The 24,334-nt window shown below is 44.0% G+C and overlaps 1 long non-coding RNA gene across 2 annotated transcripts; it reads left to right on the top strand.

Annotated features, from left to right (window-relative positions):
- The first annotated feature begins 3,414 nt into the window (after positions 1 to 3,414).
- On the top strand, positions 3,415 to 15,958 carry LOC142244537 (uncharacterized). Of its 2 annotated transcripts, none has more exons than XR_012724580.1 (3): positions 3,415 to 3,517; positions 8,121 to 8,561; positions 15,879 to 15,958. It is a non-coding gene; the product is annotated as an uncharacterized LOC142244537 (long non-coding RNA). The 2 variants fall into 2 exon arrangements; XR_012724579.1 differs by lacking the exon at positions 15,879 to 15,958 and adding an exon at positions 12,152 to 12,461.
- Positions 15,959 to 24,334: the final 8,376 nt, after the last annotated feature.

Genomic DNA, 24,334 nt, shown 5'->3' with positions numbered 1-24,334 from the left:
CTTCGAGACTTTTCTACCTTAATACACCTAATTGTATCACAACACTAATGGATGTCTTCTTGTCTCGGGTCTATAATCTACCACCAGGAGGCTTTTAACAAGATTTCCCTTACACATGGATCCGATTACCTTCAGTAACACAGAGTAGCACTTTTACGGCTTCAAATACCAACAAATAAAACAATACCAGTTACGTATAAGTGTATGTTATCCTTAAGTCACTTAAACCCTTAAAATAATTGATTGGTTCAGGTCAGATAATGTCTTTCCCACCATGAGCCCTTATTTGTGTAATGTTCCTGTACCCATTGTTCCCTTATGGTTATTTCCCATGTATCATCCCCAATCTAGAAATTCTCCATAAAGTTCTATGTGAGATAATCCAGCACTATGTGTGTTGTGACCCTCATTCTGCTGGTACGATGGACTCTTTACAGTGATTGTTGTCTCCAGATGGGTTTTCCCTCAAGCTTCATGGAAGTTGCTGTGGTTGGGATAAGCTGGATCGGTCCACCTGATTCTGACTCGGGGATCATTCTGACTTGTCTTTTTAGGATCACCCAGTCTCCTGGCTTGAGACCACGTGCTCCTAACACTGATTTAGGATCTGGAATTGGAGGATACACATGTTTAACACACTATATAGGCATTTGCATAAGGCTCGTACATCACTGGTCAGGATATCACACTGTATCTGCAGTATCTGTGAGAAATATAATCACGTTCTAGGTACTAAACCAAAAATACCTTATGTAAAGATCGAATTATTAAGGAAAACGAACATTTGTTACATGATTTGCAGCGTTCACCATTATCTTGTGGATCGTTACATGTTTATGTTATAATCATTAAAATTCCAAACAACATACACCCATGTGACTATAGACACAATTAAATATTCCAATAAAGGAGGGGCAGGGATTGGGGCAATAGCCCTAAACTCTCCCTACCTCGCAGCGGAGGTCGGCACCCTATAAGCAGAATTGGCGCCCCCGCTCACCGACGGCTCACCCTCCCTATCCCTACACTGCTAAGCTAATACATGCTGCTAATGTCAGTGAGGGAATATAGAAACCGTGAGATACAGGGGATAAAGAGGCGTCAATATGCAATTATATATATCCAATTCATTCCCAAAGATGAAATATTCACACTCTGTATTTACATAGCTGTTTGTAGCTTAAATCAATATGATACAGCAAATTCAAGGACCAAACCCTAAAATAAATTAAATATCTCACATGTATAACATGTACCCACTGTATAAATATAATAATAATAAGGCCAGGTAAAGTCATGAGGAGATCTCGTCCAATCACAGACTCTCCACTGTACAATTCACACTCAGGCTAATAAAATAAATGCATATTTGTCAGACACTTAGCATGAAAGAAGCGCAACGCGTTTCTCCCCTCTTCGCAGTGGCAGACAGGGGATTCATCAGGGGCATCGCCAGGTACTGTAGGATCTCTATAATGACCTGTGCTATAGAATATGTTCTTTTACCGCTTTTTAAGGCTCCATCTTTACATACCACCAGCATCATGAGTTTTTCAGCAGTAATGTTTTCCATACTGGATATGTTTCAGAGCAGACCTGAAAAGAAATTCACTCAACACGCACAAAACTCATATAAACCTACTCATGGTAGATGTATATGACTAATCTGCAATCACCGGAGCAGTAGAGCGGATGAGGGGGTGTTTCTACGAGGTCTTTACAGTTTTTTTCTACCTTAATAGGCACACGTCTTACAAGACTGGAGGTGTCTGGCCACCTGGGTACTGAGCAGTGGTGTCGCCCATATCTTGTCCATACCAACACCTTTGTCACATGGGTTACCTGGGCCATTATTGAGTAGAGCGCTCACGGCAGAGAAAGCTTACCGCCCTTTATCCACAGACCTTCCTCAGTCACTGGCTCCCTGCGTCTCACACGCCGTTCCTTGCTGAATCGCTTGTTCCTGTAAGGATTTAAGAACACAAGGAGTGACCAATGTCACGGACGACGTGACAGGAGCCACCGAGGTACTGGTCTGCTTTGTATAAGGACTCTCAACTCTAGGCCCATTCACTGCTTCTTTGTTGTGCACCTGTGCGAGCATCTCATCCGGCTGCTGCCTATATCCACATTTTGACTATCTTACCCCTTTCCGCTCTACAAACCATAGTGATCGCAAATCTTCATCTCATTCTCCTATTCCGATGAGAGAGGAGTGGTTTGATTTTTAATACCTCATGTTGCGTAACCTCAGCATATCCAGTGCAGAATCAACCAGCATCTTGGTATCTGGATCCATCTACGGAAAAACTCAAAATCTGCATTAGCAATGGCCTCATCTGAGACATGCTCAAAACCTGACAATTCTTGTTACATCAGAGCAATCATGAGATATATGTCTGTCTGCTGTATCCTCCTTACAGATAAAAATATAAAGACAACTTAATAGAAAAACTCAATCGATGAACAAATTAAAACCTTAAATAATGTGTGATTTTCCACATCATCTTTCCCCCCCTTTTTGAATCTATTATCCAAAACATAATTAGATTCAAAAAGTGTGTGGCCCCAGAGCTCTACATTTAGGCAAAAAAGTCACATTGTGAAGATTGTACCTAAGCGGGAAGAGCAGAAATATCGTTTTATGTGTAGCCTTATAATGGAAAACTATTTCATTGGCTTTTTAACCTTTGCTTGGACCACAGATATCTGCATTACAAACTTTCTATAAAAAGAAAACAGATGATTCAATACATTATATATAAAACACAGAATTCGATAAATCATCCACATACTTTTAAACCAAATTATTGTAATTATGAATAAATTATTATTAATAAAAATTATTATTTTATCATTATTATTAACAACAATAATATTAATAACGTAACACAACCTCTGGATATAGAGGCGTTCATATTTGCAAAACTGAGGACATCATCAGTAAATTTTCAGCATCTCTGTGATAATTCTGCCCATAAATACTATTACTTTTTATAAAATGCTGATTTACCATAGAAATCCATCTGATTAAACAGCTTCCTATGCTCTTGTATCTACCAATAAATCTAAACATTTACACAATTAAGTTTTATTCCTTTAGGATAAAATTAGTAAAATAAATTATACCTTTTCAAGTATAATTTGCAATGAATTAAATGCAGAAAGCTCTTTTTTTTTTGTTTGCTTGGGCTGCTCATTAAGGTGTAAACTTAAATAGATAGAACTAACCGCCCTTGTAACTTGATACTCTAGTGGAAGAACCTGTATTTTCATCCACCCCCTGTAGCCACAAACACACAAACAAGTTGTTCCTCCCCCAAAACAGGAAGTACACTATTTCTTTTCACTGGACACAAATCACATCTCTCTTCTGTTGGATTTTTTTTTTTTTTTTTACCTAAAACATGCAGCTCTCAGGATTTATTTGCCACATTCATAATTGGAATATTTATTTATCAGATCCATAACGGAAATATGTATTATTTGCTTCTTTATCATGACCTCTACTGCAAAGGTACGTTATTTAAAGGTTTTTTTTCTAATTTTATTGCTTAGTAATTAATAAGATATTGCTCCTTGTGACTGTCCTGACTCAATCCAACCTGCACACTGGATCTATATTTAGTGTTTTCCACAACTACCCAATCATTCAATGTTCCATCTTTTAGTGCTATAAGCATTTACTAACACTTCATATGTTATTTGGTGGGAGCAGTTTTGTCAACTTTACACAGATTTACTAACAAAATGGCCACTGCCAGAATAGCACATGGCTTCTTTGTGTAAGGGCGGTTGAACCACATGAGAGGGGGAAGGGAGAAACTGATTTTACTTCTGCTAAACTTACAAGTTTAACCAATTATCCTTCCTGCCTATATTCCATACTCTATACATATACACACAGATTTACATATCCACAGTCCTGGTCCAACTACAGTTAAAAACACTAATTTTTCTGTCTAAGTATGTACTACTCCATTCAGCCATGTGCTTCATCCACCATTTTAAAATCTGTAGGAACATGTGGCAGAGAAAAGGGAAAACTGACCTCACATCTGCTCAAACTCTGTCTCCCCATTTTCTATAGTCTGTACTTATACATATATATATATTTATACACACACACATGTCCTAGATCGAAGTCTAATTATAGATAAAAACACTTATTTTTCTGGCTAAGTATATAGTACTCCATCCAATCCATTGCTCAAACATTTACAGAGCACATGGTCTTCTTCACACATCCCCCGCCTTTTCTTTGTTTAAACCATGCATGCCTCGGCCACCATGTGCTTCATCCACCATTTTAAACCATGCATGCCTCAGCCATGTGCTTCGTCCACCATTTTAAAATCTGACCTAAAAATGGCTGCAACCAAAAATAGCACATGGTTTATCACAGGATTGCAGCCTAGAGTCCCCCCATCCCAACAAAATCCACTCTCATCCGGATTTTTCCAGCACAACTAGACGCAACTTCACCAATTTCTCCATCTTTCTCTCAAGATAAACAACACCAAACAATCTTCCTCTATGCAGACCAAGATAAAAACAACAGACAAACAAAGAAGGGGAGATGATTCACAACTGAAACACTAAAGAAAACCTAGGGTTGGCAGCATACACTTCCAAATCCTTCCTTACTCTGTCATGTGGTCCCTGTCTGATTTCTGCATTCCGTAATATACAAAAAATACCTAGTATCACCCCTGACTACAAGGTGTCTATACCGGCCGATTCGCCTCTCTTGGAGGACTTATAACTAGCCTAATAAAAAACCACCTAGTATCACCCCTGACTACAAGGTGTCTATACCGGCCGATTCACTCCAGGAAAACACTTTAAAAAGGTTAGATTTATGTATAACGTAAGGCTCTGCACTCAGTCTAGCTAAAGCTGGGCCCTTACATATGGCTCTGCACTTAAGTCTAGCTGATCTTGGCACTTACATCTGGCTCTGCACTCAATCTGAGCTTGGCACTTACATCTGGCTCTGCACTCAGTGAGCTTGGCACTTACATCTGGCTCTGCACTCAATCTGAGCTTGGCACTTACATCTGGCTCTGCACTCAGTGAGCTTGGCACTACAAAAAGCTCTGCACTCAATCTGAGCTTGGCACTACAAAAACCACAAACCGTATCACAGGCAACCACAAACCATATACTTTACACGTTTTACAGACACCACTCACAAACCCACATGCTCTCTTCACAAATACACAACAGGCAGCAGGCAGCTGAATATGTGACGGTTCTTCCGAGATTAATATGGCCAATAGCCGTGAGACCCGTCTGCCCGTCAACAGATACCCCGACAAACCGGACACAGTCAGGCAATCAGTGCCACACACCCCACCGAGACCACGGAAAGACTACAGATTATGAAAAATCAGCAGACTTACCATACTCTCGTTAGGAAGTGATCAGTTTCCTGGGGTGTCCAGCACGTCATGCCATTCCAGTTGCCGGTTCATCAGGATTTCAGGCGTCTCCGTCTATTGGCTCCACATTGGGCACCAATAATGTTAAGGTGAACTCATAACCAGAGATCACTAGTTGCCTACTGCCTGGCCGAATTGATATGGGCCAAGTGCATGCATAAAAGAATCCACACCAGACACAGTCGGATGTGTAATCTCTTCTTGGTCACAGTAGAAAATGGCACCAAACAGACAGAGGAGACTCATGCGTCCTCTTGATATAGGCTAGGGGCGTACACAAGTTCAGATATGCCCATTTAGTGGGACAGTTCATGGGCTAGCGAATGGGGAGATCCGTGTTGCTGTTGATGGGCAGGTCTGACTCCAGTGGATGAAACCATGATGATGGGAGGGACGTCATCTGGTGCATCCATGCTGATGGTTTGGTCTGGGATGTCTTCCAGCTTGACCAGGGATCTTCCCTTATATGGTGGTCTTCTTTCATCTGGACATTCCTTGCATTCCAAGGAAGGTGTGGATAACAGGAAATAGCGGCCATCTTTATATCTGTGTCATGTATATGATCTGAAACCTGAATTATGTAAGGCAAATCGATATATTTCCCACAATACCTTGTCAAGAAGTTAATTAAGCATTTCATCTTATGGCTCTCCTCAACACTGTAGCTAAAATAAAGACCTTATATTGTTATTACATCCATCTATTCGCAGAAGCTATGGCCAAGCAAATGTATCCATACCATCCTTTCCCAACCAATTACCATCCCTTATAGCGGAAAAAGGAGGTATAGCGCTCTAGGCCCTTTTCCTACTACATCTGCTAATATTGCTTGGATTGAAGAGAGGGGAAGCCCTGTCCATACATTCTATATCAAAGCGCAGATGGTCCGGATAAAGTGAGGGCCTCTACTCCAATGGGCCATAGTAACACATATGCTTGACATTTCTCCACAACAATGCTCCGCAACAATTATTAATCTACAGTTCCCAGCTTGAGCAGTAATTGTAGGAGTTTTGATTTTACAACAGTCGGAGAGCCACACACATTGGGGACAACCACACTTTGGTATATGCATGGCGGTGGGAGTAAAATAATTGACACCTTTTGTGTCACTTATCTCAGTGTCAACATTACAGTTTGATGAGAAAGTTTGAGACAGCGGTATGATTGAGCCATCGGTATGATTGAGCCATCGGTCTGAACTGTTCACCCTTCCATGCTACAAACAGAGTGAGCTTTACGTCTACATCAGAGGTTCAGCTACAAAGCTTTCTAGTACTACGCTTCTTGCTTAGGAGACTCGCCACCACTGATAGATTGCAAAAACTGGTCAGTAACTTAGACAACAAGAAGTAAAATACAATGTCCGTCCTGTCATGATCCTTTTTGATGGCTCTGCTTTCATACAGAGTCAATATGTTTTGTGTGTGTTGTGTTTTCTGGTCCTAGGCCCGGTGGGAGGAGCCTATTCGGTTGTGCCTTGTTCCGGGTGATTGCTCTGGCTTATCTTGGAGTCTTTTCACCCGGAACACCGCCAGATATAGTTTCTGCCTTGCACTATATGTTTCTGGTTCCCGTGATCCCGTGAGTGGTTCTGATCTTGTCCTACTACCTTAGTTTCATTCCCATTCCCTCTCCTCTCCTACTCTGACTGAACTCCCTGCTTCCCTCACCTTCGACTATCGTGTCTCCGGCTCCGCACACTCCCTGGTCCCTGACATGTCCTCTTGGTCTCTGACTCTGGCTTGTACCCTGACCTTGTCTCTGTTCCCCTTCGGTTATTGACATTCCTTCCTAGCTACTGACCCCTGCCTCTCATGCGACCTTTGGTTCTCTCACTCCCTCTGTATTGACATTACCTCCTGGCTTCTGACTCTGTTTGATTTACCACTCTGCACACCTCTCCCACTAGGGTACTTACGGCCTCTAGCGGTCCTACACCTCATTACAACTAGTTGCCTGACATCCTTGTTGCAGATTTGTGCCCCCTAGTGGTTTAGCATCACACCTCCATTTTTGAGAACAGAGATTATTTTCAATAAGAGGTAACTAGTACTATGCTTCTTGCTTAGGAGACTCGCCACCACTGATAGATTGCAGAAGTGGCCAGTAACTTAGGCAATGAAAAGTAAAATAGAATATTCCTCCATTCTTGAGAACAGAGATTATTTTTATGAAGAAGTAATTTAATAGGAGGTAAATTGTTTTTACAAACACTTTGGAATTTTATCCATTTAAGAAGATGAGAAAATTCCATTTAAGCTGCTGGAAACATCTCTAGGTTATCTCTTGGCAGAAAGGATAGAGAATATTAAAGTCCAACATGTTTAATCCTTTTTTAATCAAATAGTACTGAGACACCACCATACACATTAAATAGATGGTCCCACCAAAATTGATTTGGTTTAGTGAACTTTCATATGCTGTGGGCATTCACCCTTAGGCCCCATGCACATGTTGAGTATTTGGTGACATTTTTACGTCAGTATTTGTAACCTAAACCAGGAGTGGAAAAATCAGAGGAAAAGTATCATAGAAACATGGGCACCACTGCTGTTTTTATCACCTACTCCTGGTTTTTGGCTACAAATACCAATGCAAAAAACTGACCAAATACCATGTGCACGTGGCCTTAGATGTACAAATATGTTACTGTATTTGTTATCTATTTTTTAGGTACGTGGATGTTTTTGCCCCACTTGATACAAATTAAAATAAAGATCAGCACTTACTAATAAGGACCGCATAATAAAAAGACTGATATAAATGTGTACACGGAGCTGCTTGTAGTCACAATCTTTTGGATGCACGACCAGATTTTTTTTTTCCACGGCTTTACCAAGAAACTCATGTTTTTAGTTCCCTTGAATCAAAGCTAAAATCTGCTCCTATCTTTGTTCCTGCAAGTTTAGGCACGGAGATACATTATCATCCAATATAAACCAACTTATCAAAACATAAGAACAAGTATGTGCTGGAGCTGCCCAAATTAAAAAGAACAAGATATTCTAAAATGATCTCTATTATCTGGAGCCTAAGGAGGAAAGGAGTGGGAATATATTACCACCAAACAGTGTCGGCTGGCAGCGATCGGAGAATGCAAACAACTCTATAGAGGTAAACAGCAGGAAAATACTGGGGATAATTTGCGAAGCTTAATTTGTGCCCATAAACTGTCTTTTATGCCTTATAATTATAACTAATTTATTATGTGTTTTAGCCACTTTTTCAACATGTATAATATGGGGGCGGACTATAGGGATTTTGACAAAGGAAAGGGCATTATCCACATTGCAATCATGTGCACCAAATTTTTGTGCCACAATTAAGCGCAACTTAGTTGACCAAAGTAAAACAGCTAATGGGTGGTGTAAACTAAAGGCCGCTTTACACGCAACGACATCGCTAACGAGATGTCGCTGGGGTCACGGAATTCAAGACGCACATCCGGCCTAGTTAGCGACGTTGTTGCATGTGACACGTACGAGCGACCGCTAACAATCCAAAATACTCACCACATCATTGATCGTTGACACGTCGTTCATTTTCAAAATGTCATTGCTTGTTCTGGACGCAGGTTATTCGTCATTCCTGAGGCAGCACACATCGCTACGTTTCACACTCCAGGAACGACGAACAACAGCGTTCCTGCGTCCTCCGGCAACAAGGTGAGAGTGACGTTCATACGGCCGCTCTCCGCCCCTCCGCTTCTATTGGTTGCCTGCTGTGTGACGTCGCTGTGACGCTGCACGAACCGCCCCCTTAGAAAAGAGATTGTTCGCCGCCCACAGCAGCGACGCATACCAGCGATATTGTTCTCCATGGGAAGCAATTCACCTGTGACGCACAAACAATGGGGGCAGGTGCGATCGCTAGCAACATCGCTAGCGATGTCGCAGCGTGTAAAGCGCCCTTTAGGCTTCATTGTGTATACGAGCACCAAATTTATCAGCCTGAGCCTCTTTGCTACATTGTAAAAATGTTTAAGGCTGAGTTCACATGTCCAGTAATCATCCGTTAGAACAGATCCAGTAGCGATAATCCATTCTGCAGACACAACTTTTATATCCGTTTTACAAAAAAATATTTTTGCAGGATCCGTTCTATGGAAAACAGATCCGTTAACGGATTGCTATTTATCTTCCATTTTGAAACTTATCTAGTAAGAAAAAAAAGGGATCCTTTAAGAATGCAATAAAAATGGATGGCTCAATATAGAAATCAGTTCATAGATTTGTTTCCCATAGACTCCCATGTTAAAAAAAAACAAACAAAAAAACAAAAATGGATCTTGCAAAAATCAATTTTTTCAAAAAGGACAAGAAAGTTGTGTTTGCTGAACTTTTTTGCCAACAGATTGCTCCTGGATCCGTTCTAACAGATGATTACTGGACATGTGAACTCAGCCTAAGTTTGCTCACGTAAAAGTTAGGGCACACACAGCCCTGGGGACGCTGGATGGGCACACACAGCACTGGGGACGCTGGAGGTACAGACAGACCTGGGGGACACTGAAGGCACAAACTCACTATATTTTAAATGTCAAACTCAAGGATAGTCATGAATACTAATAAGCATCAACCCTTATACATATTAGACTGGAGAGGCTGGGGGCATAGATATCACAGGAGATGTTGAGGGCATATACATCTGGGGAGGACGGGGAGGAATATTTATCAATATGGAAACCGAGGGGCATAGACATTGCTGTGGGGCATAAACATCACTGGGGGATACATACATCATTGACAGAGAGGCACAGACAGCCAGAGGGGCACAGACAACCCTGGGGATGCTGGAGGGGCACAGACAGCCCTGGGGATGCTGGAGTGGCACATACAGCCCTGGGGACACTGGAGGGGCACAGACAGACCTGAGGACCAGTGGTGTAGCAACTGCTTTTGCCGCCCAGGTAATCCAGAATATATATAACTTGGATATCTTGGGTATTGGGTAACGGATGGAGGGGGGCAGCGGCTCATGGGGAGAGCGGTGGCGTATGAAGGGGGGACAGCGGCTGATGGGGAGAACGGTGGTGGATGCAGGGGGGCAGCTGCTGATGGGGAGAGCAGTGGCGGATGGAGGGGGGCAGCAAATGGAGGAGGGTGGTGGCAGATCGGAGGCAGTAGTGGCGGTGGATCAGAGGCGTGACTACTGCTGCTGCAGCGGCGGCGCAGCTGAAAGGGGGTAGTGGCTGTGGCAGCAGTGGATCGGGGGCTAAACGGGGGCAGCGGTGGATCGGGAACGCTTACCAAATGGCACTTGCAGGGATCACTCTCCTCAGCTTTAGTGGTCCTATAGGTCACCGGCCCCAGATCCAAGATGATTGGAGAGATCGGTCACAAGGCTGATCTCTCCAATCAGAGCTGGGGGCGGGTGAAACAAGCTGCACTATAGCTGCACTGATCATGGCTGGATTTCCATGTTTCGGCCATTTTCAATGGCTCAAATATCACAGTGGCTGTGATTGGCTGACGAACACCGCTCAGCCAATCACCGCCTCAGTGGGTCCGGGGGGAGACACCACCCCTCCTGAGGTCAGGCCGAGGTCCCCTACTCCCCGAATCTAAGGTTTTTGCACACCGATCGCAGCCACCGAGGCTCCGGGGCCACGATTTCGCCATGACGTACTGGGTACATCATGGGTCGTTAAGTACCAGGTCACCATGACGTACCCAGTATGTCATGGGTCGTTAAGAAGTTAATCAACAATTATTATTTCTTCTATGCTTTTCTTTTTTTTTCTTTTTTACCCCCAAAATGCCGCCCCCCTGACACGTGCCGCCTGGGGCCCCTTTACTATGCCATTGCTGAGGACGCTGGAGGGGCACAGACAGCTCTGGGGATGCTGAAAGAGCACAGACAGCCCTCGTGATGTTGGAGGGGCACAGAGAGCCCTGGAGATGCTGGATGGGGGGTACAGACAGCCCTGGGGACTCTGGGGGGGCTAAGACAACCCTGGGGGACACTGGAGGGATACAGACAGTTGTGGGAATGCTGGAGACACAGACAGACCTGGGAGACACTGAGGGCACAAACAGACCTTGGGGGCACAAATAGACTTGGTGGACATTGAGGGCATAAACAGACCTGGGGCAGCTGCTCCTCTTCTGTGGGATGGGAGCGCATTGGGAGCCTACCCCACCCACAAAGTACGTCCTCACGCTTTCATTGACATTTTTGGCATTTTTTTTTTCTTCCCAAATATCGCTCCCCTCTAGGAGGCAAGAAATAGCATCCTAGGAAGGTGCCTACCTTGACTATCCCTCTTCACGGCCCTGATTGCAAATAATCCAAAATCACATGTTTAACATTGTATAAACAGTAATAAAACAGGACTGCCTGCTCCTTATTGATACTTTTTTCCCATAGAATACACTATAACGTACAGCTTAAAGGCTTTTGGGGGCTCTTTCTTCAAGATCCAGTATTGTTTCACAGTGTCTCAAAATGTCAGATCTTGTAAAGACTTATAACTACTTATAACTACAGACATATGCTACACAGTATGAAATAAAGCATTCCATAATAAAAATAACTCATCAAAAACACATGAACTGCAGGAGTTCTGGGTACATAAATGGATCTGATATATCCTGTTGGAATGGAGCTGTGACCGAGTGTGTACATCACCGCTCTATTCATTGTCTATGGGACTGCTGGAAAAAGTTAAGTGTTGTACTTGGTTATGTCTGCTCATCCCATAGAGAATGAATGAACCTTTGGTGCTTATGGACGGCCATCATTTCATTCCTACGGTGTACAAGCAGACGGGCCGAAAAATGGGAGAACAGGCAGCAGCAACTTCCCTGGGTGACCCCGTAGGACTACAAGCCTGGGTCACCATAAAAACACAAGGGCTAGGAAGGCGAGTCAGTAGCCACCCTCACAGGTCAGCCTGAAGGAAACTGGTTCCTGCTTTGTGCATCACAGCTACGCCCGGGTTACTCACCCCTAACACCTGACGTGAGTAAAAACCCTGAAAGACATTCTGGTTGTGCGTGTGAGTCATTCTGCGACCTGTGGTTCCACACATCCAAACTGGGCCCTGGGGCCAGCCTCACTCTCGGGAGGTCACCACATCTAGCTGCATTCAACATCAGCCCCAGGCGTCCCCTAATATGCAGTGGCGGTCCCCCTGACCGCAATTTTGAGAGTGGCGTCACGAATCCAACAGAAATCAACCTACCTGTGACCAGAAGATCTCCAAGCCTGTAGCGACCCTGCGACGACCTGCACCTGAAGGTAATGCGCGGGGCGACACACATGCATATTTATAACGGAGTCAGGAGCTCAGCATATACTTAAGATTTAAGTGAAACTGTCACCAGGTTTTTTCCTTACAAACTGCAGCCACCTCCAGTGGGCTCTTATATGCAGTATTCTATAATGCTGTATATAAGAGCCCAGGCCACACTGTACTGCACCTCCTCCATTTTGTGCGAATGCCGTCCTCCTGCCAAGCTCCATGTGCATGACGCATCCTGTGTCATCCACACAGCGGCCTCCATTGCACTCCTGCGCATGTGCACTTTGATCTGTCCAGTTGTGGTGCAGAGCAAAGTACTGTAATACGCAGGCACGAGGAAAGGTTAAAGACTGCCCGCACATGCGCACTACAATACTTTAATCTGCCCTCAGATTAAAGTACACCTGCACAGGAGCACAATGATGGCCTCTGTGTGAATGATGCAGGACGCGTCATGCGCACGGAGCTGGGCAGGAGGACATCGATTGCTCTTATATACAGTATTCTGGAATGCTGTATATAAAAGCTCTCTGGTGGTGGCTGCAGCTTATAGGGGAAAACCTGGTGACAAGTTCCTTTTAACGTTTGCCAAAAGAGCTGGAGAAGCGAATTTAGATCTCTAGCTCGTCAGAAGCATTTTCCTGTATATTTGTATGAACGTGTATATGCATCTCAGATTGTAAAAATGGACGTTATATAACTAGACATTAAACATCTACAAACTCAGAGTAGTGAAAATGAAAACCTTTGTGTTATTCTAGAGGATACATTTAGCAACTGATATGTTTGTGAATAGACTCAGTGATGACCGCGCCACATGTGACTGACACATAATGGTTATGTAAGATAAAGACCATTCTGCAGATTGTGTTCAAGGCATTATTTACTGATGACAGGGATCTACATTTCTTAGAAACAAAGCTGTAGCAGAAGCATGACATTAAGGGTACCTTCACACTTTAGCGATGCAGCAGCGATCCGACCAGCGATCTGACCTGGTCAGGATCGCTGCTGCATCGCTACATGGTCGCTGGTGAGCTGTCAAACAGGCAGATCTCACCAGCGACCAGTGACCAGCCCCCAGCCAGCAGCGACGTGCAAGCGACGCTGCGCTTGCACGGAGCCGGCGTCTGGAAGCTGCGGACACTGGTAACTAAGGTAAACATCGGGTATGGTTACCCGATGTTTACCTTAGTTACCAGCTCACACCGCTTAACTTAGCGTGTGCAGGGAGCAGGAGCCGGCACTGGCAGCGTGAGAGCTGCGGAGGCTGGTAACGAAGGTAAATATCGGGTAACCACCTTGGTTACCCGATATTTACCTTGGTTACAGCTTACCGCAGGCTGTCAGACGCCGGCCCCTGCTCCCTGCACATTCAGGATTGTTGCTCTCTCGCTGTCACACACAGCGATGTGTGCTTATCAGCGGGAGAGCAACAATAAAAAAAACGAACCAGGGCTGTGTGTAACGAGCAGCGATCTCACAGCAGGGGCCAGATCGCTGCTCAGTGTCACACACAGCGAGATCACTAATGAGGTCACAAAAAACGTGACTCAGCAGCGATCTCAGTAGCGATCTCGCTGTGTGTAAAGCACCCCTAAGGCTAGGGACCCACTTTGCGTTTTTACCTGCTTTTCAGGTCCGTTTTGGGAACCACCTTTTTCATGCCAAAAGGCATGCGTTTTGATTTACCAGCAAAGTCTATGGAAAAAGTGGATTTTCCGACCCCACTTTGCGTTTCTAAACGCTGCGTTTAATTTGCATACTTTGTGGCAAAAACCATGCATTCAAAGAAGCAACATGTCAGTTGTTTTTGCCATTTTCGTTGCGTTTTGATAACATTGGAGTCAATAAGAAATGGCAAAAACCAAGATTCCTTCAAATTCCTGTGTTTTACCTGCTTTTTATGTGCAGAAAACATGCGTTTTGGACATCAAAATAATGAATTCATATGTCCCTTTACACACACACATAGTCCGACAATTTAAATTAAGGAAATTAATACTTTATTGCTATTTTTACATAAAATATCATATTACCGCAATAATTTAATGAACAAAATTTAATTTAATGATTTATTCTACGATTATAGATTTGATTCTTTTCTTCCCATTTTTTCAAAGAATTTGACTATTTAAACTTTATTAAGCAGTGTCTTTATGTTCAAAACGCAACTATCAGAACGCAGGTGAAAACGCAGGTAAAAAGCGCTGAAAACGCATCAAATACGCGACAAAAACGCATGCGTTTTCAGTGCTAAATTTCTGAAAAAGGCAACTTTGGTCAAATCAATTAAGCCCAAAACGTGTGTTCTAAACTGCAAGTAGGTGAACGCAAAGTGGGTCCCTAGCCTAAAGGGCTTGTCCAGGATGCCATACGAATAACCTATCTTTTGGCTATGTCATGAATATCAGAAGATGGTGGTCCGACACGCCAACAAATCAGCTGTGGTAAATGGTGAACGTAGCCAGGACAGACCCGCTCCATACACAGTGTAGCGGCCATATTCATCATTTTTCTATTGGCAAAATTAGGCAATAATTGTTTTTATTCTGATTTTTTTCTTTTACAGCGATACCTATATACATAAGTGGTTTTCTTTTTTTTTGCTATAAAAAAATAAATTTTAATTCTTACTAATGACACAATTACATCATAGTATATTAGTATATTAGTATTTCCAGAACAAAATAATGCAGGGCTTCTGTGATGGGGTATGCGACAAAGCAGGCAGGGACACCAGGCCGATGAACAATCCAACAAATTTTATTGAGGCAGGGAGCATAAAACATCTAATATCCAAATGGTTCTTTAGAGTCCACAATGAGTCCACACAAAGAAAACAGATCCGGGGGCGCCACCCAGCAATCCAACGCCAAGGAAAATGCAACAACAGTCCTTAGATGAGTTCCTTAAATCCGGTAGTGTGACTGGAACAACACAGTCCCACGTAGCAGCAGCTGATCTTAAATGTCCCATAGTCCATACCCGGGCACCAGGATCTGCCCTCAGCACAGATCCTCCTCCTTCAGCCAGCAAAGCATCAACTAACTCATAACATGTGGCTGAATCTCCCACCTCCCCTTAGATCCACCCCCTGGATGGGAAGGGTTCACATCCACTTTTGAGTAGTGGCTATGTATGGAGAAGTCTCCAGAAGCTCATGGCTCCATTGTCTTCCACAGGCCTGTCTATTGGAGTCACCCCCAGCTGAGAAGAACAAAGACAGCCAAGCAACCTACATGCCCCTATATGCATAAAGTACATGAATACAGGCCAGGGGTTGGGGAGGGACACATCGTTACAGCTTCTCAAACTCCTAAATCAAAATATGATATTGGGTCATGCGTTCATCTCACCTGTGGTTGAAGTCCATGCCAAAAGTAAAAAAAAATATTACATTTTAATTTAGCTTTCATTTGTCTATTGAAAACAATGCAACATTAAAGTGTAATTTGTAATAGTATACAGCATTCCAATATTGATGAGTTGATGCTCGAGTAGGGTTCTGATTCATAACAGGTAGATATAAATTCAGCACTCAAATGGAAGAAGTAAAAAAAGGAAATATGTATTCATGCAATACCATAAATGGAGAATATTAAATACAGAATTCTTTAAACGTTTCGCTCCTGTATCTGGAATCAGAATGATGGAAATTGCTAAGGGTGTGGTAGAAGAATCATGTGTGGAGTGTTGTGGTATCATGGGGTGTGATGGGATCACTAAGGACAGGAGAGACTAAACTGGCCCTAAGATTAGGGGAACCCTTGCTGACCCTAATCCCAAAGGTACGTCTGAAGGTGATGATGTTTGGGCCACCTTCCTAACCCTAGTTCCTGAACAACCCTGGTCTAGTGGCCCCCCTCCCTCCACCCAAGAGGGACAGGAGTGGATAATCCCATTCTTCAGTGTCTTATGAGAAAAGTGTTCTAGTTACTTTATTTTGACAATGTGTGGATAAGAAATAACACATATTAAACTTCTGCCATGACTCTATGACAAGTCAATACATTTTTGAAATGACAGTCACAAAAAATTAGTTAAAGGAGGCAGCCACTATCTTAGAAGACTCTTAAAGAGGATGAGGATTATTAGACAAGTAAGAAAGAACTTATACACTGGAATCCTGCACCACTCCAATCAGATTGTGGAGGGCAAGAAATTATGTCTAAACTGACCCTACAGCCAGTCAGTGGTCATGTCACGCTCGCCGGGTGTAGCAAGCATGGCGAGGTGAGTTCAGACCTCTGTGTATCTAATGTACAGCAAAAAATACATGAAGAGGCGGGCACTGGGGACACAAAAACAACAAGAGGCCCTGGAACTAGTGAGAGAGTTTGGTGGACACCTCCTAACCTCACATGCAGCTGTCCCTTCTCTCCTCACCAGTCCCCATACAGTCTGCGCAACTGTCACTGAACAGGAACCTGGGAAGACCCTGTAGTAACTCTGACTAGTGAGGTGCAGGTAGGGTTCACTAGACCTCAGCGCTGCACTAACAACATACCAGGGAAGAAAAGACAAACAGGGGGAAAAATAACAGCCAAAAGGATATAGCATGAGCACAGGAACCACCAAAGTAGTAGAACCTTTCTCAGGACACAAATGAGTTTGTATCTTCAGCAGGGAATGCTGGGATACACCACTATTTAAAGCTGAAGGATATGACTACTTAGTAAGTGCATCTGATTACTCAGCAAGGAACTGTTTTGGAAAAGCTGCAATAGCAAAACAGGCATTTAACCACTTCAGTGCCAAGAGAAATGAAACCCATTTAAATGAAGAGAGCCAGATGAGAGGCTCCCGTCCAATGACTGTCACTGGTCTCAACATACAGGGAGACGATCGTGACAGGTCGCAGCAATATGGGTTGTCTACTGGGCATGTGATCACTTTAGCTAGTCCATCAAAGCAGCAGTGCTGGAGCGGCAGGGAATTGTAGCATTAGTCCTTTTGTTCATTTCTGTGACCATTTTTTTGGACAACCCCTTTTATTATCTTATTAAACCAGAAATTGCTATTAGTTAAGTCCAATGTGCCTAGTACAGTACTAGGAAGAGGTTCATTGTGATTACAGATTTATTTGCACAAGGTTCCGACCCTTTGACACCTGACAATTAACCACTTTCTGTAAATATTTATAAATATTTACTAGTTAGATGTTTGTATTCTCTTTGTTTTTGTATTTAGCGATTTACTAAAATAATCAAATTCTAATCTGGATAGAATAAACTGTGGCTTCTTCCATGAACCAGAAATGGAGAAATATCTGCACACGACAAGCCGCTCTTTTATCTTTTCGATTTCTTGACTTCATCTTTATGCCGGCCCTCTGACTCTCATGGTTGATGGTTCTGATGCACTTTTACCCTCTAAATACTGGTATGTTTGTTGTGACTACAAGAGACAGAAAATAGACTTCTGCACATGAACAGATATACACAATCCATTGTGCCGAGCAGACAAATCCTATTAGTGAGGAATCTCCAGACCATGAGCTGCCACTCGGAGTATAACCAGCACAACGCCCTGAAGAGAAGACACAATATCTGGATCTAGCAGCACACACAGTGGTGGTATGGGATTGTTCATTAGACCTCTGCTAGGCTTCAAACAATACTTACTGTCCCTCCAAACACAAAGCTGAGATTCATAGCCCCGTTATTTATTACAGGACAGTGAACATTATCAGTCCCTTATCAAAATTACTGTTATTCTGAACAGCAAGTTGAAAATTAAATGATCTCTAGAAGGCATACAGTTAAAGATGACACATTTCTTTTGTGTTTTAGGGGAAAAAAAATCATTTACATCATTTACATTTTAAAATTAACAAAAAAAGGAAAATAGGAAGATGCAAAAATGTGGGCATCCTTGGAGATTTGTGTGCTCAAATAAGATTGGCCAAGGATTCAGACCTTTATTAGCCTGTGTAATGCTCGTGGGTGCGGGCGGGGGGTGGACCCACTGGGCCACAGAATACCTGAGGGGCATGACTATGTTTCATACCAGGTTTTCACCAGAGCCTCTGATGGTGAGGGCGGATTTGGCTGCAGGTAGAAACCAGGTGCCACACAGGGAGGCTTGGCCTATATGGAATGGTATATCAGGTTGCGGCTGATACAGCAGATTTGGCCGATATAGAACAAAGCAGCAGTGGCCGGTACAGTAGGCTTGGCCAATATGGTACGATGCAGCAGTAGCCAGTACAACAGATTTGACCGATATGGTATGATGCAGCAGTGGCCAGTACAGTAGGCTTGGCCGATATGATACGATGCAGCAGCAGATGGTACAGCAGGCTTGGTCGATATAGTACGATGCAGCAACGGCCGATACAGCAGGCTTGGCCAAAATGATACTATGCAGCAGCAGATGGTACAGCAGGCTTGACCAATATGGTATGATGCAGTAACGGCCATTACAGCAGGCTTAGACGACCTGGTATAATGCAGCAGCCAGGACTATGAATTATGTCTCTAGGATTAGACGACGTTGCTCAGGCACTTCTCATAAGGGGAGGGTGCCTTAAAAACCTGGTGCCTCTCAGATGCGTGCACCCTAAAAGTGTTCCCAGGAGGCCTGTATGGCGTGTGAGAGCCCCAGGAGTCGGCGGCAGGGATCAGAAATAGAGCAGCCACTGATGAGTGGCCAGGAGAGTAAGTGTGCCAGCGTCCCAGCCGGAGGAGAGGAAGGACATTGCGGGGATGCTGGTAAGGGCGTTACAGCCTGTTAGGGTTATGGCTTGTTTACTATCATAGTTAGGAAAGGTCAGGTGATGCAAATTTCACAGCTTTATAAAATCCCAGCCTCCTCTAAACTTGTGCCAAAAAAAAGCAGCCATGGGTTCTTGTAAGAAGCTCACATCAAGATGAAAGAAAATCCAGCATACACTCAGGTAAATGCATAAAACATTACAATTTTATTCCATTGTTTAAAATAAGAACAAGATTAAAGCCACAAAAATAAGTAGACAAAAGCCAGTGTACACGTTTCAGGCCCTTATATATACACAGCGGGTGAAATACATACATATATATATATATATATATATATATATATATATACATATACATATACACACACATATACATTTTATTTATATATATATATATATATATATATATATATATATATATATATATATATATATATATATATATATACACACATATATACACACATGCATATACATACATATACTGTATGTGTAGCGGATGAAATAAGTAATGAACACGCCACCAATTTTCTTAGTAAATATATTTTCAAAGGTGCTATTCTCTATACAGGAGGCATCTTGAAGCTGTAATGACCAACAAAAGCGTTTGTGAGAAGTATTAAATACATTTGAGTAAGTGTGTCCAATCCTTGTATCATTTCTCATTATTACACATCACTACATTTATGGACATGTATGGTTTGATTTCTTTGCCTGCATAGATTAAATGGGTTGTTACTGACATTTGGTGAGAAATTCATACCAATAGCATCTTTGGAAATATATTTTCTTAGAAAATTGGTGACATGTTCAATATTTATTTCACTAGCCGTATATAGCTTTGCGTCAATTTATCAAAGGACAAACTGGATTCAGTTCACTGTTATATGAATTCAACTGCCGCAGTGCAAACCGGTACACAGGAGCAATGACGGAGAGTCGGTCCCATAGGACAATACAATAAGTAATTGTTCCAGGATTCAGGGGATTTCCATTAAAATAAGACAAAATAAATAAATAAAATGTGCATTAGAAAAATATGACTCAGATTTATGATTAAGAACCAGGGAATAGCAGGCTTGAAACGCGTAATGCTGTAATCGCTCCTTATAATCATGTATCTCTAACTTTTTTTCTGATTTTATTGGAAATCACCCATTGTTTTGTATATAATAATAATATAATAATATTTATTCACTTATATAGCGCTATTAATTCCACAGCGCTTTACATACATTGTCAACACTGTCCCCATTGGGGCTCACAATCTAAATTCCCTATCAGTATGTTTTTTGGAGTGTGGGAGGAAACCCACGCAAACACGGGGAGAACATACAAACTCCTTGCAGATGTTGTCCTGAGTGGGACTAGAACCCAGGACCCCAGCTCTGCAAGGCTGCAGTGCTAACCACTGAGCCACCGTGCCGCCCATGTATAAATTCAGTATGTGATTTAAATTCCTGCTCATTCAATATTCATGAGTCCAGTGGGTGGTCCTACTCATTGACTGACAGCCTTCCTAGTATGACTGTGATAGAGCTTAAGCTGTCAGTCACTAAGTAGCTCCTCCCACTGGACTCCTAAGCATAGAATGAGCCTTGCCCACTTTGTCCCCAGTTTTTCTGGTCAGACCCCATAAAAAAAAAATATATAGATACTCGTAGTTGGGAGGTCCATTGTGGATGCTTCTGTGGCGCCCTGGACAAGCCAGGACGTCACAGGTACTAAACCAACACACCCCACACCCCGGTTAGGCACACCGAAGCCAAACACAAATCCTTGTTGCCTCCCTCCAGGGGCTGATGTCCACACCAGGGGGTGGGCCAGGCGGTTAGTCCCGCCCACCGAGGAGTTCACAGTCCTGGAGGCGGGAAAACAGTTGAGTTTCAGAGCAGTTCAGTTAGGGAGTGGGAGAGTGAAGTGGTAAAGGAGCGGATTGACAGCGTCCGGGTGTGTGGCCCGGACGGTACAGCAAGGTTGGCAGACGGTGGTGACAGTCTGCAGGAGAGGCCTATTGGAGCAAGCCGTAAGGACCGTGGACGGGCGGTGGCCCGGCGGTACTGGACCAGTGCGCAAAGAGAAGCCAGCACCATCCGGCAGGGCTTACGGACCCCGACAAGGCTAGGAGTCGCCGTTGAAATTGTCAAATCCGTTAGCGAAGGGAACCTCCGGGGTTTCCCAGCAGTCAAGACCCGATTGAAGGCAACAGCTCACACCATAAAGGGAAACACAGTCACCGCCAAGGCTACAGTTCCCAGGGCCAGAGCCTGCGGGCAAAAGGGGCTCCTTCAGCACCCATCCAAGCTGGGGAGCGGGTTACCGGTGGGAACCAATTGGAACCGTACACACTACACAGGTGCAGGGAAAGGCAGTCACCATCAACCTGCCGGGAGGAGAAACCACGCAGACGTCTGTGGGACCCGTCCATCCAGCCATTTGTTTTACCGGAGACTTTGTGTTCATCATTGGCTGAGTGAGTACCACCGTGCCGTGCAGCACAGCGCTGCCCCCGCGACCCTGCACCTCACCAGGCCCCGTAGCCCGCCTGCCATCCATCCCTACCCCTCACCGGGCCCCGGGATAACCAAACCCCCTACCCACGGAGGGGAGAACCAACATCCAAGCTGCTCCCTGTCATCGCTCCCGGGATCCCCGTCCAGAGCAGCGGTGGTGTCACAACCTCACCACAACCGTGGGTGGCGTCACGGACAATATCCCTAAACCCAAACCACCCCTTTCACTCACGGGCGAGGAACGCCGCTCGAGTCCCCGGGATCAGGCCCACCGCTCGAGCCACCACCGAGCAGCAGCAGCAGTAGCCGGACCCGAGCAGTGGGTGAGCGCAGCGTCCCCTCCTCCGCCCGCGACACTTCTTTCTTTGGACACATGAAAGGCACAAAGCACCAATTATATTGCTTATTACTTTTCAACCCTTCTCTTTATGTATGTGTGTATTTCTTCTCTACATAGTTGCCTGCACTTCTGTTTTTCATTAACTTTTAAATATATTTGACTCTGCCATACAATGTGTTACTATGTGGCTGCATGTATACAAGGTATATGTTTATCCCAGTTTATTTATATTTACATAATTTTTTATTCCTCTTTGATCCATCCAGGCATTTTACTGAAATCAAAGCTGTGGAAAATAAATATAAATTCAATATTGTGTTTACCGAGTATTTACAGTGCGGTTCTACAGATCACAGCATATGCATTTCTGCAAATTGAAAGCATCAACATATAGCAAAAAAAACCCCGAAATATAAATAAGGAAAATACAAAGATAAAAAGCATCAAAATAATGGAGTGGATTTAGAAAAGTAACTCCACAAAAGATTCTAAACAGATCTAAATTTGAGGAGCTGTCAAATGAGGACAACCCTTGTCCATATACTCTATATGGGTGCCATATTGCTCTGGCAGACTTTAGCCATCCAGTAAAAGTGTAAAGTCGTACATAATTGACAAGAAGGGTTAACAACAGCGATAGTTTATTGGTAAAGATGAATGATTCTTCTTTAAAGGGAACCTGTCACCAGTTTTTTCACTATGAAACCAAAAGTGTCACCTTCTGTAGCTCCTGGGCTGCATTCTATGAAGGTGCACCTTGTGTACTGACTCCCCTTGCAGACCCCGAATATAACTGTATAAAGCCTGACCATTAGGTATGCTAATGACCCGTGGGGCTCAGATGGGCGTGCTCATTTTAGTCTTCTGTCCCTCCTTGTGGCCTTCTTCCCCATCCTCCTTTCATGATTGACGTGATGACGCCGCCGTCATCATGCACGCGGCTCGGCCAAATCTCGCGACTGTGCAGTCATTCCCCTTGCTCGCGCAGGCGCAGTGAGCTCTCGCGCGAGCCGGAGCGGTGTTTGCGCATGCACGAGATTATGGTCAGGTATGAAGATGACGCAGGGGGACATCATGCTCACTGCCAACCACAATTGGTCATCCCCTGCGTCATTCTCATACTCAACCATAATCTTGCGCATGCACGTTGGCGAACTGCACCTGCGCGATCCGGGGAAATGCCTGCACAGACGCGAGATTTGGCTGAGCAGCATGCATGATGACGGCGGCGTCATTATGTCAATCATGAAAGGAGGATGGCAAAAAAGGCTACAAGGAGGGACAATAGACGAAAATGAGCATGCCCATCTGAGCCCCACAGGTCATTAGCATACCTAATGGTCAGGTTTTGTAAAGTTATATTTGGGGTCTGCAAGGGGAGTCAGGGAACAAGGGGCACCTTCATAGAATTCAGCCTAGGAGCTGCACAAGGTGACGCTTTTGGTTTCATAGTGAAAAAACTAGTGATAGGTTCCCTTTAAAGGGAACCTGTCAGGTGCAATATGCACCAAGAACCACAAGCAGTTCTGGATGCATATTGCTAATCCCTGACTAACTGTCCCTGTATCTAGTAGCATAGATAAAGAGATCTTTAGTAAAAGTATTTCTAAAGATTAGCATATAATAAACAATGAGGCCATTGCCTAGTCGCAAGGGCATCAGTTCCCTTGGCTAGTCGGCCCACATAGCATGGTAGCAAGCCCCTGTGGGCATACTAGCATGCTAATGAATGCGCCGCTTTGCTGCACATACCTCAGTCTTGATGGCATTCTGCAGAGGATGGATGCACACGGTCCCCGGGACGTCCGATCATGCGCACCAAATTGATGGCGGGTGTAAGCTTCCCAGCTTCAGTAAGGTATAGTGCGCATGACCAGAAGTCCCAGGGACTCCGAATCGTGTGCAGTGCGCATCCATCCTCCGCCGGCCACCATCAAGACAGGTATGTGCGGCGTCGCTGCGTATTCATTAGCATGTAAGTACGCCCCTGCGGGTGTGCTAACATGCTAAGGTGACTGACTAGCCAAGGGAACTCATGCCCTTGGGACTAGTCCCTGGCCTCATTAG

This window comes from Anomaloglossus baeobatrachus, chromosome 6 (assembly GCF_048569485.1).
Source record: "Anomaloglossus baeobatrachus isolate aAnoBae1 chromosome 6, aAnoBae1.hap1, whole genome shotgun sequence".
Lineage (NCBI taxonomy): Eukaryota > Metazoa > Chordata > Amphibia > Anura > Aromobatidae > Anomaloglossus > Anomaloglossus baeobatrachus.
This window is presented reverse-complemented; position numbering and strand designations above follow the sequence as displayed.